Below are 15,925 nucleotides of genomic sequence, written 5' to 3'. Positions count from 1 at the left end.
TTATATGTCTTTCTATGTTGTGATGTTACACTATTGTTTCAGATAAGGGTGAAGGTTTGGTACCATTAAAACGTTTAAACCTGCTGCTATTGTTTGCACCTGTCCTAAGTCGATCAGGAATCTGATGTTCAGTAGTTGTAGTTTGTTGATGTGGTTTCTCGTTTTTCGTTTTTATACCCCCGCTTTAAAAAAGTGGGGATAAACTGTATTACCTCTGTCTGTTCTTCGTCAGTCCATCCGTCCCATGAATATTTTCGTCGCATTTTTATCAGGAACTACTTGACAAGGATTTCTGAAATTTGGTTTCAGGGTATATATAAAAAAGTTACACCGTATGATGCGTTTTCAGATTCATCACTCAACAACTTCCTGTTTACCGAACACTTGTATTATTTTATACATGATAGCCAAGTTGAAAATTTTCGTCACATTTTTCTCAGGAACTACTTGACAGGGATTTCTGAAATTTGGTTTCAGGGTTTATATATAAGTAATTAGTTACACCGTGTGATGCGTTTTCAGATTAATCACTCAACAACTTCCTGTTTACTGAACACTTGTATTGTTTTACACATCATCAGATAGCCATGCAAGTTGAAAATTTTTGTCACATTTTTCTCAGGAACTACTTGACAAGGATTTCTGAAATTTGGTTTCAGGGTTTATATAAGTCAGCTATACCGTGTGATGCGTTTTCAGTATCATCACTCAACAACTTCCTGTTTACCGAAATATTTCGGCGTTGGTATCATCAGAGAGCAGTAGCTCACAGTTTTTGTCGAGCCTGCAACTTTTGTCGCAGAAAGCTCGACATAGGGATAGTGATCCGGCGGCGGCGTTAGCTATATTCTTAAAAGCTTTATATTTTAGAAGGTGGAAGATCTGGATGCTTCATTCTTTGTATATGGATGCCTCATGTTACGAAGTTTCCGTCAGTCACATGTCCAATGTCCTTGACCTCATTTTCATGGTTCAGTGACTACTTGATAAAAAAATTAAGATTTTTTGTAATGTTAAATTCTCTCTTATTATAAGTAATAGGATAACTATATTTGGTATGTGCGTACCTTGCAAGGTCCTCGTGCCCGTCAGACAGTTTTCACTTGACCTCGACCTCATTTCATGGATCAGTGAACAAGGCTAAGTTTTGGTGGTCAATTCCATATCTCAGATACTATAAGCAATAGGTCTAGTATATTCGGTGTATGGAAGGACTGTAAGGTGTACATGTCCAACTGGCAGGTGTCATCTGACCTTGACCTCATTTTCATGGTTCAGTGGTTATAGTTAAGTTTTTGTGTTTTGGTCTGTTTTTCTTATACTATATGCAATAGTTCAACTATATTTGTTGTATGGAAGAATTGTTAGCTGTACATGACTGCCTAGCATGGTTCATCTGACCTTGACCTCATTTTCATGGTTCATTGGTCAATGTTTAGTTTACTTGGTTAATGTTAAGTTTATGTGACAGTTGTAATAAAGCTTTATATTGAGGACTATCAACATAATATCAATGATTAGTAAAGAAGGTGAGACATTTCAGCGTGTGCACTCTTGTACTTGTTTATATAGATTAGACTGTTGGTTTTCCTGTTTGAATGGTAATTTTTAGGACCCTTTATAGCTTGCTGTTCGGTGTGGACCAAGGCTTTGTGTTGAGGACCGTACTTTGACCTATAATGGTTTACTTTTATACATTTTGACTTGGATGGAGAGTTGTCTCATTGGCACTCATACCACATCTTCTTATATCTATCAAACATAACTACCAAAGTTGTCAATTGATCCCTTAAGGAGTTATTGCCTTTTATAGTAAATTTAAAAAAAATTAGACCTTGACTGAGGGGGCAGGGCCAAAAATTAAAAAAAATTAAAGTATTTAGAGCAAATCTGACATGGGGTAAACATGTTCATAAGGTCAATTAAGTTTTATCAGCCTTAAGTGATATTCCTACCTTTTTTCAAATGAGGCCTGGGCCCTAGCCAATTGGTAGAAATGTGTCGTATATAACATGTTAATTGGGGAAAAAAATAAATCATCGTTTTTATCATATCTTAATGAGGTTATTTATTAAATTTCCAATTTTATGAACACATCAAATTCTTTTCTTGATGCATGTTAATATATATATCCAGGTTTTGACACTAGCTAAATTTCTTTACTAGCCTAGAGGGCTATTTAATTTTTTTTTAAAGTCCTCCCTCAACTCTGCTAGCCCGTCAAATTCTGCATTTGGCACGACTCATATGCTACGGGTGTCTGATGGCATGCCCCCCACCAGAAAATTTAAAAATAATTGAAGCTATATCATGTGACCTTGGACATTTCCAGATGTTTTTCATGATGAATTAACTGGTTTGCTAATAAAATGTAGAGACAAAACAATTTATTTTTAATCATCTGCATTAAGAGTCTGTATGCAGTGATCTGGAAACATTTAGTCTCTATGAGCCAAGGGCTCCCTCATATAAATTTGAATGGACAAATTTGAACATGAATAGGCCATGAGAACATATGCATCGATAAGTAAAAAGTATATACTAAAACGGGAAAGTACTATCCATTACTCTCCATGATGACAACAAAATGAAGAATCAAATCTGGATACAGTGACTACAGACTAGTAGAAAAATTCATTCAAATTATTACAACTGATTTAACCACTTTTAATAATCATCAAAATTAGAAAGAGATAATTAAAGATTCGTTTCTATTCCCATGAATTCCGAGTGTAAATGGACTGCCATATTTTTTATGCTACATGAGTTTAATTAATACCATTTAGTGCACTTCCGTGGCTTGATTGACTGTTTAATTAATATTATCATCACAACTAACAGAAGAAAATAATGCATTGACCAGCTTTGGCATGTTTACAAAATTTATAAATAAACCAAAGACCAAAAAATTAACAAAGACAGTTAAGCGCATTTTATGGAGACAAAAACTAAATTTAGAATAAATGCTCAATGTTTTCTTAATCCAAATTAATAGTAATCATACTTTCAATACTTTTATTGGAAGAAAAATAATCGACTGTAGTAGGAAACTTTCATAGAATTAAAATTGTTTCCTTTGAAAATTTAGATCATGCATGGTTATTGACGTTTTTCCGGTTTTCAGATGAACCATGCAAAACTTTAAACTGGTTCCCAAAATATATGATGATATTCTATCTACGGATGGACATATTTTTCTTCGGGAACAGTACAACAACCTATATTTTGAACCAAATCATACAAACGATAAAATTATCAATTAATTATCTTTCTGCTACAACTTGATTAAATGGTGGGAATTTTACGTGTTCATTTGGGAAAAATTTAGGTTTTTATACGCCCGTCAAAATTTTCACTGGACGTATTATGGTATACAAAGGTATACAAATGTTGTCTGTCCGGCGTAAACATGTCTCATCGTATGATACATTTGGTCTGAAACAATCCAGTGACATCTTATAGGAGTTATTGCCCCTGAAATGTTTAATTTTAAGGTAAATTGATTATTACTTCAGATTGGTACATGCTAAAGCAATAAGGTCTTTTAGAAAAAGTTGTGACATGACCTTGAAAAATATCAACCGGAAGTGACCTTGGGTGAACCGGAAGTAGTCATTTTTACACTTATTTTATGTAAAAATATATAGAAACCATATATTTTTTGAATGGTCATACATTAACCTATCATTTGAGACCAGAAGTGACATTTTATAGACCGGAAGTATCATATCATCTCCCTTATTACATGCACAAGTATATACAAACTATATATTTTGGAAATTAGTGTGAATAAAGCTATCGAATGAGACCGGAAGTTACATTTTCGAAACCGAAAGTTGACAATATCTCCCTTATTTCAGGCAAAAGTCTATAGAAACCGTATATATTTTTAATCAGTATGAAGAAACCTATGATTGGACGCCAATAGTAGCTTTGAGTAAACCAGAAGTAGCATCTTATCAATTATTCAGAAAACTAATGTTGAAAAAAAAAAACCTTCAATTGTTCTTTAAACAATTGGTTTTTAATTGAAAATATACTTGTGTCCAATTTAGGATTTGACATAAAATATGAGTGACATTTATTTTATAATTGATTGTAACAGCCATTAGTCTCTATTTGAAGCTGATACTAATTGATGATTTGTTTTTTTTTCAGAAACAGCCTAAATATGTTACACTTCTAGACAATGAGGCTTTCATGGTATATAGCACACAGAGATTTGAATCATGTAGGTATTTGGTCATTATATTTGTACTTTTAACTCTTTTTATATGTGTTGGGTAACAAAAAAAAAGCTGATGTTATGTTATAGGTTTTGTTGGAAACAGCCGAAATATGTTGCACTCCTAGACAGAGAAGATGGAGTCATGGCAGATATGAAGAGTCAACATGTAAGTATTTGGTCATTACAATTGTACTTAAAACTATGTTAATATTTGGAAGTCAATAAAAATCTGTTTTCACTGAAACAATAGCTTAAAATTTTATTACAAATGGGTCTAAAATATCTTATTCGAATTTCAAATGTGGTATATTTTAATAAGAATGAAAGAGTAATTGTAAATTAATTGTCCAAAATTTAAGATTTGACATGAAACATGAATCACATTAATTTTTTATTTTTTCAACAGCCATTAAATATTCTCTAAAGCTGATGTTAATTTAATTTTTTTCTTTTGTAAAAGATACAGCCCAGATATGTTCCACTCCCACACATTCAAGATGGTTTGGTGGTAGATGGCACATGAGGATGTTTGACATGTAAGGATTTAGTCATTACAATTGTACTTTAGACTATGTATGTGTTGGGTAATAAATATCAATTTTCCCTGGAACAACAGCTTAAATAAAATTTTATTTCAAATTAGTTTACATATTTCTTTTGTTCAAATTTATAATCTAGTGAAGTAAATTTTAACATGAATGCGTTGTAATTAGGTCTCACCACTTAGACCTATTGTATTTGTTCTGATTATTATTTTTGTTTTCATCACCAAACCCTTTTCTTGCGGTATAAAATTGTTTCGCAAGATGTTGCTTAGATATTATTTTGTATATGATATCGAACAGTTATTGCGCTTTTTAAACATCTCTCTAAGGCGAAGACTTTTTTATTGTAAGAGTTATCTCCCCAAACACTTTTACTTGTGAGTGTATCTCCTCCGTAACCAAAAAAGATAACGACAAAATTCTTTTTCATATTTGTTCGTTACATCCTCTGAAATTTTTGGCTGATTTGGATTGAAGCGATCCAGTGAAATTTGATAGGAGTTATCTACCTTTATCAATTATATTTGTCGTTATGTTTTTGTAACTCGTAAACCGTAAGCCGTATAAACCTAAAGTCTTTTTATTTGAGGTCCTTGGGGCCTAACTTAGAAAATGAGGTCAAGGTCATGTTCTCAATTTTGTTTTTTGCTTGTTTTTGCATTTTCTTTGATATTTTTAACGTCATATAAAAGAACTAGTGCAAAATGTTTGTTTTATTATGATGAAGATATGATACATTTGGTCTGAAACAATCCATTGACATGTTATAGGAGTTATTGCCCCTGAAATGTTTAATTTTAAGGTAAATTGATTATTACTTCAGATTGGTACATGCTAAAGCAATAAGGTCTTTTAGAAAAAGTTGTGACATGACCTTGAAAAATATCAACCGGAAGTGACCTTGGGTGAACCGGAAGTAGTCATTTTTGCACTTATTTTATGTAAAAATATATAGAAACCATATATTTTTTGAATGGTCATACATTAACCTATCATTTGAGACCAGAAGTGACATTTTATAGACCGGAAATAGCATATTATCTCCCTTATTACATGCACAAGTATATACAAACTATATATTTTGAGAATTAGTGTGAATAAAGATATCGAATGAGAACGGAAGTTACATTTTCTAAACCAGAAGTTGACAATTATCTCCCTTATTTCAGGCAAAAGTCTATAGAAACCGTATATTTTTTGAATCAGTATGAAGAAACCTATGATTGGACGCCAATAGTAGCTTTGAGTAAACCAGAAGTAGCTTCTTATCAATTATTCAGAAAACTAATGGTGAAAAAAAAACCCTTTCTTTGAACAATTGGTTTTTAATTGTAAATATACTTGTGTCCAATTTAGGATTTGACATAAAATACGAGTGACATTTATTTTATAATTGATTGTAACAGCCATTAGTCTCTATTTGAAGCTGATACTAATTGATGATTTTTTTTTTTTCAGAAACAGCCTAAATATGTTACACTTCTAGACAATGAGGCTTTCATGGTATATAGCACACAGAGATTTGAATCATGTAGGTATTTGGTCATTATATTTGTACTTTTAACTCTTTTTATATGTGTTGGGTAACAAAAAAAAAACTGATGTTATGTTATAGGTTTTGTTGGAAACAGCCGAAATATGTTGCACTCCTAGACAGAGAAGATGGATTCATGGCAGATATGAAGAGTCAACATGTAAGTATTTGGTCATTACAATTGTACTTAAAACTATGTTAATATTTGGAAGTCAATAAAAATCTGTTTTCACTGAAACAATAGCTTAAAATTTTATTACAAATGGGTCTAAAATATCTTATTCGAATTTCAAATGTGGTATATTTTAATAAGAATGAAAGAGTAATTGTAAATTAATTGTCCATAATTTAAGATTTGACATGAAACATGAATCACATTAATTTTTTTAATTTTTTCAACAGCCATTAAATATTCTCTAAAGCTGATGTTAATTCAATTTTTTTCTTTTGTAAAAGATACAGCCCAGATATGTTCCACTCCCACACATTCAAGATGGTTTCGTGGTAGATGGCACATGAGGATGTTTAACATGTAAGTATTTAGTCATTACAATTGTACTTTAGACTATGTATGTGTTGGGTAATAAATATCAGTTTTCCCTGGAACAACAGCTTAAATAAAATTTTATTTCAAATTAGTTTACATATTTCTTTTGTTCAAATTTATAATCTAGTGAAGTAAATTTTAACATGAATGTGTTGTAATTAGGTCTCACCACTTAGACCTATTGTATTTGTTCTGATTATTTTTTTTTTTTCTTCACCAAACCCTTTTCTTGCGGTATAAAATTGTTTCGCAAGATGTTGCTTAGATATTATTTTGTATATGATATCGAACAGTTATTGCGCTTTTTAAACATCTCTCTAAGGTGAAGACTTTTTTATTGTAAGAGTTATCTCCCCAAACACTTTTACTTGTGAGTGTATCTCCTCCGTAACCAAAAAAGATAACGACAAAATTCTTTTTCATATTTGTTCGTTACATCCTCTGAAATTTTTGGCTGATTTGGATTGAAGCGATCCAGTGAAATTTGATAGGAGTTATCTACCTTTATCAATTATATTTGTCGTTATGTTTTTGTAACTCATAAACCGTAAGCCGTATAAACCTAAAGTCTTTTTATTTGAGGTCCTTGGGGCCTAACTTAGAAAATGAGGTCAAGGTCATGTTCTCAATTTTGTTTTTTGCTTCTTTTTGCATTTTCTTTGATATTTTTAACGTCATATAAAAGAACTAGTGCAAAATGTTTGTTTTATTATGATGAAGATAAGATACATTTGGTCTGAAACAATCCATTGACATGTTATAGGAGTTATTGCCCCTGAAATGTTTAATTTTAAGGTAAATTGATTATTACTTCAGATTGGTACATGCTAAAGCAATAAGGTCTTTTAGAAAAAGTTGTGACATATGACCTTGAAAAATATCAACCGGAAGTGACCTTGGGTGAACCGGAAGTAGTCATTTTTGCACTTATTTTATGTAAAAATATATAGAAACCATATATTTTTTGAATGGTCATACATTAACCTATCATTTGAGACCAGAAGTGACATTTTATAGACCGGAAATAGCATATTATCTCCCTTATTACATGCACAAGTATATACAAACTATATATTTTGAGAATTAGTGTGAATAAAGATATCGAATGAGAACGGAAGTTACATTTTCTAAACCAGAAGTTGACAATTATCTCCCTTATTTCAATTTCAGGCAAAAGTCTATAGAAACTGTATATTTTTTGAATCAGTATGAAGAAACCTATGATTGGACGCCAATAGTAGCTTTGAGTAAACCAGAAGTAGCTTCTTATCAATTATTCAGAAAACTAATGGTGAAAAAAAACCGCTTTCTTTGAACAATTGGTTTTTAATTGTAAATATACTTGTGTCCAATTTAGGATTTGACATAAAATACGAGTGACATTTATTTTATAATTGATTGTAACAGCCATTAGTCTCTATTTGAAGCTGATACTAATTGATGATTTTTTTTTTTCAGAAACAGCCTAAATATGTTACACTTCTAGACAATGAGGCTTTCATGGTATATAGCACACAGAGATTTGAATCATGTAGGTATTTGGTCATTATATTTGTACTTTTAACTCTTTTTATATGTGTTGGGTAACAAAAAAAAAGCTGATGTTATGTTATAGGTTTTGTTGGAAACAGCCGAAATATGTTGCACTCCTAGACAGAGAAGATGGATTCATGGCAGATATGAAGAGTCAACATGTAAGTATTTGGTCATTACAATTGTACTTAAAACTATGTTAATATTTGGAAGTCAATAAAAATCTGTTTTCACTGAAACAATAGCTTAAAATTTTATTACAAATGGGTCTAAAATATCTTATTCGAATTTCAAATGTGGTATATTTTAATAAGAATGAAAGAGTAATTGTAAATTAATTGTCCATAATTTAAGATTTGACATGAAACATGAATCACATTAATTTTTTAATTTTTTCAACAGCCATTAAATATTCTCTAAAGCTGATGTTAATTCAATTTTTTTCTTTTGTAAAAGATACAGCCCAGATATGTTCCACTCCCACACATTCAAGATGGTTTCGTGGTAGATGGCACATGAGGATGTTTAACATGTAAGTATTTAGTCATTACAATTGTACTTTAGACTATGTATGTGTTGGGTAATAAATATCAGTTTTCCCTGGAACAACAGCTTAAATAAAATTTTATTTCAAATTAGTTTACATATTTCTTTTGTTCAAATTTATAATCTAGTGAAGTAAATTTTAACATGAATGTGTTGTAATTAGGTCTCACCACTTAGACCTATTGTATTTGTTCTGATTATTTTTTTTTTTTCTTCACCAAACCCTTTTCTTGCGGTATAAAATTGTTTCGCAAGATGTTGCTTAGATATTATTTTGTATATGATATCGAACAGTTATTGCGCTTTTTAAACATCTCTCTAAGGTGAAGACTTTTTTATTGTAAGAGTTATCTCCCCAAACACTTTTACTTGTGAGTGTATCTCCTCCGTAACCAAAAAAGATAACGACAAAATTCTTTTTCATATTTGTTCGTTACATCCTCTGAAATTTTTGGCTGATTTGGATTGAAGCGATCCAGTGAAATTTGATAGGAGTTATCTACCTTTATCAATTATATTTGTCGTTATGTTTTTGTAACTCATAAACCGTAAGCCGTATAAACCTAAAGTCTTTTTATTTGAGGTCCTTGGGGCCTAACTTAGAAAATGAGGTCAAGGTCATGTTCTCAATTTTGTTTTTTGCTTGTTTTTGCATTTTCTTTGATATTTTTAACGTCATATAAAAGAACTAGTGCAAAATGTTTGTTTTATTATGATGAAGATATGATACATTTGGTCTGAAACAATCCATTGACATGTTATAGGAGTTATTGCCCCTGAAATGTTTAATTTTAAGGTAAATTGATTATTACTTCAGATTGGTACATGCTAAAGCAATAAGGTCTTTTAGAAAAAGTTGTGACATGACCTTGAAAAATATCAACCGGAAGTGACCTTGGGTGAACCGGAAGTAGTCATTTTTGCACTTATTTTATGTAAAAATATATAGAAACCATATATTTTTTGAATGGTCATACATTAACCTATCATTTGAGACCAGAAGTGACATTTTATAGACCGGAAATAGCATATTATCTCCCTTATTACATGCACAAGTATATACAAACTATATATTTTGAGAATTAGTGTGAATAAAGATATCGAATGAGAACGGAAGTTACATTTTCTAAACCAGAAGTTGACAATTATCTCCCTTATTTCAGGCAAAAGTCTATAGAAACCGTATATTTTTTGAATCAGTATGAAGAAACCTATGATTGGACGCCAATAGTAGCTTTGAGTAAACCAGAAGTAGCTTCTTATCAATTATTCAGAAAACTAATGGTGAAAAAAAAACCCTTTCTTTGAACAATTGGTTTTTAATTGTAAATATACTTGTGTCCAATTTAGGATTTGACATAAAATACGAGTGACATTTATTTTATAATTGATTGTAACAGCCATTAGTCTCTATTTGAAGCTGATACTAATTGATGATTTTTTTTTTTTCAGAAACAGCCTAAATATGTTACACTTCTAGACAATGAGGCTTTCATGGTATATAGCACACAGAGATTTGAATCATGTAGGTATTTGGTCATTATATTTGTACTTTTAACTCTTTTTATATGTGTTGGGTAACAAAAAAAAAGCTGATGTTATGTTATAGGTTTTGTTGGAAACAGCCGAAATATGTTGCACTCCTAGACAGAGAAGATGGAGTCATGGCAGATATGAAGAGTCAACATGTAAGTATTTGGTCATTACAATTGTACTTAAAACTATGTTAATATTTGGAAGTCAATAAAAATCTGTTTTCACTGAAACAATAGCTTAAAATTTTATTACAAATGGGTCTAAAATATCTTATTCGAATTTCAAATGTGGTATATTTTAATAAGAATGAAAGAGTAATTGTAAATTAATTGTCCATAATTTAAGATTTGACATGAAACATGAATCACATTAATTTTTTAATTTTTTCAACAGCCATTAAATATTCTCTAAAGCTGATGTTAATTCAATTTTTTTCTTTTGTAAAAGATACAGCCCAGATATGTTCCACTCCCACACATTCAAGATGGTTTCGTGGTAGATGGCACATGAGGATGTTTAACATGTAAGTATTTAGTCATTACAATTGTACTTTAGACTATGTATGTGTTGGGTAATAAATATCAGTTTTCCCTGGAACAACGGCTTAAATAAAATTTTATTTCAAATTAGTTTACATATTTCTTTTGTTCAAATTTATAATCTAGTGAAGTAAATTTTAACATGAATGTGTTGTAATTAGGTCTCACCACTTAGACCTATTGTATTTGTTCTGATTATTTTTTTTTTTTCTTCACCAAACCCTTTTCTTGCGGTATAAAATTGTTTCGCAAGATGTTGCTTAGATATTATTTTGTATATGATATCGAACAGTTATTGCGCTTTTTAAACATCTCTCTAAGGTGAAGACTTTTTTATTGTAAGAGTTATCTCCCCAAACACTTTTACTTGTGAGTGTATCTCCTCCGTAACCAAAAAAGATAACGACAAAATTCTTTTTCATATTTGTTCGTTACATCCTCTGAAATTTTTGGCTGATTTGGATTGAAGCGATCCAGTGAAATTTGATAGGAGTTATCTACCTTTATCAATTATATTTGTCGTTATGTTTTTGTAACTCATAAACCGTAAGCCGTATAAACCTAAAGTCTTTTTATTTGAGGTCCTTGGGGCCTAACTTAGAAAATGAGGTCAAGGTCATGTTCTCAATTTTGTTTTTTGCTTGTTTTTGCATTTTCTTTGATATTTTTAACGTCATATAAAAGAACTAGTGCAAAATGTTTGTTTTATTATGATGAAGATATGATACATTTGGTCTGAAACAATCCATTGACATGTTATAGGAGTTATTGCCCCTGAAATGTTTAATTTTAAGGTAAATTGATTATTACTTCAGATTGGTACATGCTAAAGCAATAAGGTCTTTTAGAAAAAGTTGTGACATGACCTTGAAAAATATCAACCGGAAGTGACCTTGGGTGAACCGGAAGTAGTCATTTTTGCACTTATTTTATGTAAAAATATATAGAAACCATATATTTTTTGAATGGTCATACATTAACCTATCATTTGAGACCAGAAGTGACATTTTATAGACCGGAAATAGCATATTATCTCCCTTATTACATGCACAAGTATATACAAACTATATATTTTGAGAATTAGTGTGAATAAAGATATCGAATGAGAACGGAAGTTACATTTTCTAAACCAGAAGTTGACAATTATCTCCCTTATTTCAGGCAAAAGTCTATAGAAACCGTATATTTTTTGAATCAGTATGAAGAAACCTATGATTGGACGCCAATAGTAGCTTTGAGTAAACCAGAAGTAGCTTCTTATCAATTATTCAGAAAACTAATGGTGAAAAAAAAACCCTTTCTTTGAACAATTGGTTTTTAATTGTAAATATACTTGTGTCCAATTTAGGATTTGACATAAAATACGAGTGACATTTATTTTATAATTGATTGTAACAGCCATTAGTCTCTATTTGAAGCTGATACTAATTGATGATTTTTTTTTTTTCAGAAACAGCCTAAATATGTTACACTTCTAGACAATGAGGCTTTCATGGTATATAGCACACAGAGATTTGAATCATGTAGGTATTTGGTCATTATATTTGTACTTTTAACTCTTTTTATATGTGTTGGGTAACAAAAAAAAAGCTGATGTTATGTTATAGGTTTTGTTGGAAACAGCCGAAATATGTTGCACTCCTAGACAGAGAAGATGGATTCATGGCAGATATGAAGAGTCAACATGTAAGTATTTGGTCATTACAATTGTACTTAAAACTATGTTTTAATATTTGGAAGTCAATAAAAATCTGTTTTCACTGAAACAATAGCTTAAAATTTTATTACAAATGGGTCTAAAATATCTTATTCGAATTTCAAATGTGGTATATTTTAATAAGAATGAAAGAGTAATTGTAAATTAATTGTCCATAATTAAAGATTTGACATGAAACATGAATCACATTAATTTTTTAATTTTTTCAACAGCCATTAAATATTCTCTAAAGCTGATGTTAATTCAATTTTTTTCTTTTGTAAAAGATACAGCCCAGATATGTTCCACTCCCACACATTCAAGATGGTTTCGTGGTAGATGGCACATGAGGATGTTTAACATGTAAGTATTTAGTCATTACAATTGTACTTTAGACTATGTATGTGTTGGGTAATAAATATCAGTTTTCCCTGGAACAACAGCTTAAATAAAATTTTATTTCAAATTAGTTTACATATTTCTTTTGTTCAAATTTATAATCTATTGAAGTAAATTTTAACATGAATGTGTTGTAATTAGGTCTCACCACTTAGACCTATTGTATTTGTTCTGATTATTTTTTTTTTTTCTTCACCAAACCCTTTTCTTGCAGTATAAAATTGTTTCGCAAGATGTTGCTTAGATATTATTTTGTATATGATATCGAACAGTTATTGCGCTTTTTAAACATCTCTCTAAGGTGAAGACTTTTTTATTGTAAGAGTTATCTCCCCAAACACTTTTACTTGTGAGTGTATCTCCTCCGTAACCAAAAAAGATAACGACAAAATTCTTTTTCATATTTGTTCGTTACATCCTCTGAAATTTTTGGCTGATTTGGATTGAAGCTATCCAGTGAAATTTGATAGGAGTTATCTACCTTTATCAATTATATTTGTCGTTATGTTTTTGTAACTCATAAACCGTAAGCCGTATAAACCTAAAGTCTTTTTATTTGAGGTCCTTGGGGCCTAACTTAGAAAATGAGGTCAAGGTCATGTTCTCAATTTTGTTTTTTGCTTCTTTTTGCATTTTCTTTGATATTTTTAACGTCATATAAAAGAACTAGTGCAAAATGTTTGTTTTATTATGATGAAGATATGATACATTTGGTCTGAAACAATCCATTGACATGTTATAGGAGTTATTGCCCCTGAAATGTTTAATTTTAAGGTAAATTGATTATTACTTCAGATTGGTACATGCTAAAGCAATAAGGTCTTTTAGAAAAAGTTGTGACATATGACCTTGAAAATATCAACCGGAAGTGACCTTGGGTGAACCGGAAGTAGTCATTTTTGCACTTATTTTATGTAAAAATATATAGAAACCATATATTTTTTGAATGGTCATACATTAACCTATCATTTGAGACCAGAAGTGAAATTTTATAGACCGGAAATAGCATATTATCTCCCTTATTACATGCACAAGTATATACAAACTATATATTTTTGAGAATTAGTGTGAATAAAGATATTGAATGAGAACGGAAGTTACATTTTCTAAACCAGAAGTTGACAATTATCTCCCTTATTTCAGGCAAAAGTCTATAGAAACCGTATATTTTTTGAATCAGTATGAAGAAACCTATGATTGGACGCCAATAGTAGCTTTGAGTAAACCAGAAATAGCTTCTTATCAATTATTCAGAAAACTAATGTTGAAAAAAAAAACCTTTCTTTGAACAATTGGTTTTTAATTGTAAATATACTTGTGTCCAATTTAGGATTTGACATAAAATACGAGTGACATTTATTTTATAATTGATTGTAACAGCCATTAGTCTCTATTTGAAGCTGATACTAATTGATGATTTTTTTTTTTCAGAAACAGCCTAAATATGTTACACTTCTAGACAATGAGGCTTTCATGGTATATAGCACACAGATTTGAATCATGTAGGTATTTGGTCATTATATTTGTACTTTTAACTCTTTTTATATGTGTTGGGTAACAAAAAAAAAGCTGATGTTATGTTATAGGTTTTGTTGGAAACAGCCGAAATATGTTGCACTCCTAGACAGAGAAGATGGAGTCATGGCAGATATGAAGAGTCAACATGTAAGTATTTGGTCATTACAATTGTACTTAAAACTATGTTAATATTTGGAAGTCAATAAAAATCTGTTTTCACTGAAACAATAGCTTAAAATTTTATTACAAATTGGTCTAAAATATCTTATTCGAATTTCAAATGTGGTATATTTTAATAAGAATGAAAGAGTAATTGTAAATTAATTGTCCATAATTTAAGATTTGACATGAAACATGAATCACATTATTTTTTTAATTTTTTCAACAGCCATTAAATATTCTCTAAAGCTGATGTTAATTCAATTTTTTTCTTTTGTAAAAGATACAGCCCAGATATGTTCCACTCCCACACATTCAAGATGGTTTCGTGGTAGATGGCACATGAGGATGTTTGACATGTAAGTATTTAGTCATTACAATTGTACTTTAGACTATGTATGTGTTGGGTAATAAATATCAGTTTTCCCTGGAACAACAGCTTAAATAAAATTTTATTTCAAATTAGTTTACATATTTCTTTTGTTCAAATTTATAATCTAGTGAAGTAAATTTTAACATGAATGTGTTGTAATTAGGTCTCACCACTTAGACCTATTGTATTTGTTCTGATTATTATTTTTTTTTTCTTTACCAAACCCTTTTCTTGCGGTATAAAATTGTTTCGCAAGATGTTCCTTAGATATTATTTTGTATATGATATCGAACAGTTATTGCGCTTTTTAAACATCTCTCTAAGGCAAAGACTTTTTTATTGTAAGAGTTATCTCCCCAAACACTTTTACTTGTGAGTGTATCTCCTCCGTAACCAAAAAAGATAACGACAAAATTCTTTTTCATATTTGTTCGTTACATCCTCTGAAATTTTTGGCTGATTTGGATTGAAGCGATCCAGTGAAATTTGATAGGAGTTATCTACCTTTATCAATTATATTTGTCGTTATGTTTTTGTAACTCATAAACCGTAAGCCGTATAAACCTAAAGTCTTTTTATTTGAGGTCCTTGGGGCCTAACTTAGAAAATGAGGTCAAGGTCATGTTCTCAATTTTGTTTTTTGCTTGTTTTTGCATTTTCTTTGATATTTTTAACGTCATATAAAAGAACTAGTGCAAAATGTTTGTTTTATTATGATGAAGATATGATACATTTGGTCTGAAACAATCCATTGACATGTTATAGGAGTTAT

General features: G+C 30.4%; 1 long non-coding RNA gene across 1 annotated transcript in view; it reads left to right on the top strand.

Moving 5' to 3' along the window:
* Positions 1-15,925, top strand: part of LOC127729892 (uncharacterized) — a 73,716-nt gene that overhangs the window by 11,337 nt on the left and 46,454 nt on the right. The window contains exons 2-7 of the long non-coding RNA XR_007994883.1: positions 4,159-4,394; positions 8,844-8,919; positions 10,386-10,621; positions 10,917-10,992; positions 12,459-12,531; positions 12,616-12,694. This is a non-coding gene — a long non-coding RNA (uncharacterized LOC127729892). The remainder of the gene's footprint in view (positions 1-4,158; positions 4,395-8,843; positions 8,920-10,385; positions 10,622-10,916; positions 10,993-12,458; positions 12,532-12,615; positions 12,695-15,925) is intronic.

Source organism: Mytilus californianus, unplaced genomic scaffold (assembly GCF_021869535.1).
Source record: "Mytilus californianus isolate M0D057914Y unplaced genomic scaffold, xbMytCali1.0.p SCAF_2, whole genome shotgun sequence".
Lineage (NCBI taxonomy): Eukaryota > Metazoa > Mollusca > Bivalvia > Mytilida > Mytilidae > Mytilus > Mytilus californianus.
The sequence above is the reverse complement of the archived record's forward strand: the minus strand, read 5'-3'. Positions and strand labels throughout refer to the sequence as shown.